At 45.5% G+C, this 4775-nt stretch overlaps 1 long non-coding RNA gene across 3 annotated transcripts; it reads left to right on the top strand.

Moving 5' to 3' along the window:
- Positions 1-873: 873 nt before the first annotated feature.
- On the top strand, positions 874-3621 carry LOC120973877 (uncharacterized). 3 transcript variants are annotated; one of them, XR_012203622.1, is made up of 3 exons: positions 874-1453; positions 1681-1788; positions 3233-3621. It is a non-coding gene; the product is annotated as an uncharacterized lncRNA (long non-coding RNA). The 3 variants fall into 3 exon arrangements; XR_012203621.1 differs by having other exon boundaries at positions 3230-3621; XR_012203623.1 differs by having other exon boundaries at positions 3213-3621.
- The last annotated feature ends 1154 nt before the right edge of the window (positions 3622-4775 follow it).

The raw sequence follows: 4775 nt of genomic DNA, 5'->3' as shown, positions 1-4775 counted from the left end.
ATTTAATCTCAACCAATCAATCCTTAACCATGTTTCACTGTGTCAGTACCAGCAAGTTGCTAGAGGAACTCCGATGGGAATCGAGTCACATGGTTTGAACATTATTGAACCCAGGTTAAAGGAAAGCCTCGTCGAGCACGATTTCTTCCCAAGGCCAGGTGCTACACAACTAAGGTTTTTTCAAAGGCTCTAATGGCTACTCCAACAGGCTGATGCAAAACGGATGTGGCTTTTGTCAGTTTTTTGTCCGTTTGTATCAGCTGAGAGGACGAGTGTGTCCGGTTTTAGCAATGGGAGCGTCAGTGCGCCCAACGCGGCTGTCGGCTGACGCATTAGTCCGCTTGGTCATAAAAAAAACTAAATAGGCATATAATAAAGCATTTAAATTTAAAACACACATATTAACAAAACATAATTAAATATATTAAAACGCTAGACAAAGTCCACTTCAAACATAATTAAACACGAATAAAACTAAAAAAACACAACCGCCCCATCGTAGCCTGCAGCCCTAGGTGTCGTCTGCGGAGTTGGAGCTGTTGAGATCGGAGAATGCCGGCGGCGCAGCCCAAGGGAAGGCATCTTTGTAGGCCACTAGCGCCGTCTCACTACTAGGAAAATGCTTATACATAAAAGTTTATCATTAGCGTTTGTTTGTGTCCCCACGCTACTGGTAATTACCAGTAGCGCTGGGTACAAAGCGTGCTACTGGTATGGCTTAGCAGCAGCGTTGGTTTCTTTTGGGCACGCTACTGACAAATGTACCACACCACATCATCAGATCAAAAATATTAGTAGCGCGGGTACTACTAAGTGAATAGCTATAGCGCTGGCGATACAGCCGTGCTACTACTCAGTTTGTCCACTGCCTCCACATGCCAAGTGACCAGATAAAAAAAACCTCTCTCACACAAATCTCACCCCCACCGTACCCCTGGCTCTCGGTCGAGCTCCTCTCCCCCACGATCTCGTCGCCGCCGCCACCACCACCCATGCCGGCCGGTTCCGCCGATCTCCGGCCGCATGCAACATGCCCCCAAGCTCCGCCCCGCCCTCCTCTCCGTCCAGATCCATGCCTCAAGGTCTGCACCCTTGCCCGCGGCTAGGGATTCGGGCGCCCCCATGTTCTTGCCGCCGAGTGCCCAGGTCGGCCCGCTGGCCAACGAGCAGCACACCGCACCTGCGCGTGCCCAGGCCGACGAGCAGTACGGGGACTGGCCGCGGACGGAGACGAGTGCAGGCGCGGTAGCAGGAGAAGCTGTGGCGGCGGCGGATCTGGTGACCGCCGGGTCGGCTCGTCGTTCGTGGCCGGCCGGAGTCGCGATGAGGCGCTGTCGTCCGTGGATTCCGGTGGATGGCTGACGTCCAATTGCTCTTGGACGCTGTTGCAGCTGCTCGTTTCTGAATTTTCAGTAATGCGGCTAGCTATGCCAAGTGCGTTTTCTGAATTTTCGTAAGTGCAACAGCCAAGTTCAGTTTTAGTTAAGCGTAGTACTAGTGCAGGCTTTGGGATATCAGTTATAGTTCAGTGTAGTACTAGTGTATGACAAACAAATTAGATGTTAGGAGATAGATGCACAATTAGTTCAGTAATGTCAAGTTCAGTTTTCGTTCATTGTAGTGCTGCTCAAGTTGAGTTTAGTTCAGGTATAAAATTTTCTATTCACGCCTATGTTGCAGCAGTCCGCGCGATTGTGATTCTCGTGTTGCTGATAGCTTGGAGTAGTCGGTTCCGGTCCATCTACTACTCGTGACTGGGAAGGAAGGATCATGTCGCTGATAGTTCAGGTATAAAACTGTATCTTCTCATATAGCATTATTTCTAACGACAAGTGTATTTTGGTCTACAATATATCAATCCACAGAAAGGATGTTATGTGATTCAGCTTCCCAGTAAGGCCTTACTGCAAAAAAATAATACCAACTACAATGCTGCAGTCCTACAGTTTTATCCATCAAACTTTGTTTCTATGGTTACTATTTTTATTATTTCAACAACTGGTAGTGAAGTTAAGGCGATCATTGGAACATTTTGATAGCTTAGTCTTTTTGGATGGTCCTCTATCTGTATAGCATTACAAGCAACAACCACTGAGCCATGACAGTCTTTCTAGATGGTACTCTATCTACATACTCTTACAAGAAACAACCAACGAGTTATGGTATATATTTCCATTCTCAAAATAACTATCTTTGATGCTTCTGAATATTTAGCTTTCAAAATGACTTTACCGAATATGTAAGATTCTATGCCTATAATTTTACTTTTTCACTCTTAATTTTTGCAACAGTATGATACTCTATGTAGTTCCTCAAGATATTGTTCTTTATTAGGAGGAATCAAGGATTAAATTTACTGGAATAGTCTATTTCACACACACACACACACACACACACACATTATTACTTAATACATCCATGTGACATAAAAAAATGTACTGATATTTATATTTTTGATATAATATAAGTGCACCTGCTCATACTTTTCAATAAAATCACTACATTGGTTTGAAAGAAGAAACTCCTCATTTCCTTCCAATTTAAGACCGCACTAGAGAATATACATAACACATCTATTTGATTGGTATTACAAATTTGCAAGTGCAGCAGCTTAACTGTCACTAATATATGAAATGTTGCTCTAAGTCTCTTATGTCACATGAATGAATGTTATTACAAAATTTCCTTATAAATATAGTAGTAAATGGGAAGTTTTCATGTCGACTATAATGACCAGTGATATTTATAATGACCAAGTGCTGTTACTGCTGATGATTACTAGTAATACAACAAGAATACATCTGCAACCAAGAGTTAAATTGAAATGACCTCACATTAAAGGGTACAATGTTGGTAATAATCTGCTGTTGCTGATGCCTTCTTGCTTGCTTGCTTGCTTGCGAATGACCTGGGAATTACTCCTACTTGGTGCACAAACTTTGCTTGTTGCAATTTGCCTCAAAAGCTTGGATTCAGAATCTATAATAAGATTTGGTCATGCCTAGCATTGTATCCTTCTTAAGTTGGGTTTTCCCCAATTTCTAGGATTGGTCTGTTAGGTACTGCTTATAATTCATATATACTATGCTCCTGCTATATGCTTTTGTTTCTGCTATTGTTACTTAGTGCTCTATAGGTTATTGTTATACTGTACTAATGCTCCAGGTTCTTTTGAGTTCCTAGTAGTGGTCTTGTTCATTGTTTAATTCCAGGATTTGTGAGTTCCTAGTAGGGAACACATGGACATGAAGCTACGGCGGCAACAAAGACGATATCGACATGGGGCTGCGGCGACGATGATGACGGCGACATCGACATCGACACAGGGCTACGGCGGCGACGAAGACAACGATATCGTCATGGTGCTGCGGCGGCGGCGGTCGTCGCCGCCATCAACACCATCAACACGGCCTTGTGGAGGCGCCGATGCCGACGACATAGACGCGTGGCATATATTGTGTGTGCGCGCGTGTGCGTGTGTGCGTGTGCATGTGTTAATTATCTACATCAGATATGTATGATTGATGATTGACTGTATGCATAGCATGTACGTATTGTGAAATGCATGTCTAAACTGAAATAGGTAGACTTTTATTTTTTTTAAATCCTAATAAGTTACTACTAGCGTGGGTGTATCACAGAAGCGCTACTGCTATTCCTTTACTAGTAGCGTGGGTGTGGAATACTAGTAGCGTGGGGCACCAGCGCTACCGGTATGTCTGTTTAGCAGTAGCGTGGGGTAAAACACACGCTACTGCTAAAAAATAGCAGTAGCGTCATAGCAGTAGCGTGGGAACTCCTGCACTACTGGTAGTCCAAAAACCCACGCTACTGGTAAGGTTTTTCCTAGTAGTGGATCTCCTCTGGCGTCATCTGCTGCGGCGGCACTGCCTGACGCAACAAGTGCGCCTCGTCCTCTTGGTACCGCTGCTCCTCCTCCTTGCGCACCGAACGCAGCCGACGCTCGTCCTCATCACGCTCCCGCTGCATTTGGTGCTCGGTGTTGGCTCGTTCCTCCGTCAGCCAGTGCGCCTTCCAGATGTCGAGGTGCTAAGCCTCCTCCTTGGATGTCGTGTCCATCCAGACGACTGGTGCACTGACCCACTCTCCCACGATGCCGGTTCACTGTTACATCTTGAGGACGCCATCATGTGCGGGCGATTGTCGGTGCGGGTGCTGGCGGCGCGTAGACGATGTATAGCAACAAAAGGCAGCACACCCCTTGATGGACCATCGTCTGATGGTCGTGCATACTGTTTGTCATGTGCACAGTAATTCTTTGTTCCCTTCAAAGCCCCTCTCTCGCTCTCCTTCGCGACAGCCTATCTCATTTCAATCAGCGGAAACAGTTTCCTAGTTGGTAAACTTGTGTTCTCACATCCATTTACTATTCACCTAAACACCCTTTATCGGATTTTTTTACTATTCACCTAGCCTACTAATCCAAACTGTGGTGCAGGACCCGGCATATATCCCAACGAGATATGGGGACTGACTGGACGGTGGATAGCCGTGTGTCTAGACACCCGGGTGTTGAAAAGCCGTTCTCATTTCATCATAGCTAGTAGCATTCCCCATATCAATACCCTTACGACAGGGAATATGTGCAGTATCTTTAATTTTTTTATATAGTGGAAGCCATCAGTATCTATGTGAGCTTGATGAAGGACATTAGCACCTTGGGCTGTAGTCCTAGGAGGAGTAATAGCCGTGGGAGTCCTGGTGTTTGGGAAGTAGGTCAAGTGCGGTGTGGGCAACTCGCCCAAATATACATG

This window comes from Aegilops tauschii, chromosome 2 (genome assembly GCF_002575655.3).
Source record: "Aegilops tauschii subsp. strangulata cultivar AL8/78 chromosome 2, Aet v6.0, whole genome shotgun sequence".
In the NCBI taxonomy this organism is placed as follows: Eukaryota; Viridiplantae; Streptophyta; class Magnoliopsida; order Poales; family Poaceae; genus Aegilops; species Aegilops tauschii.
This window is presented reverse-complemented; position numbering and strand designations above follow the sequence as displayed.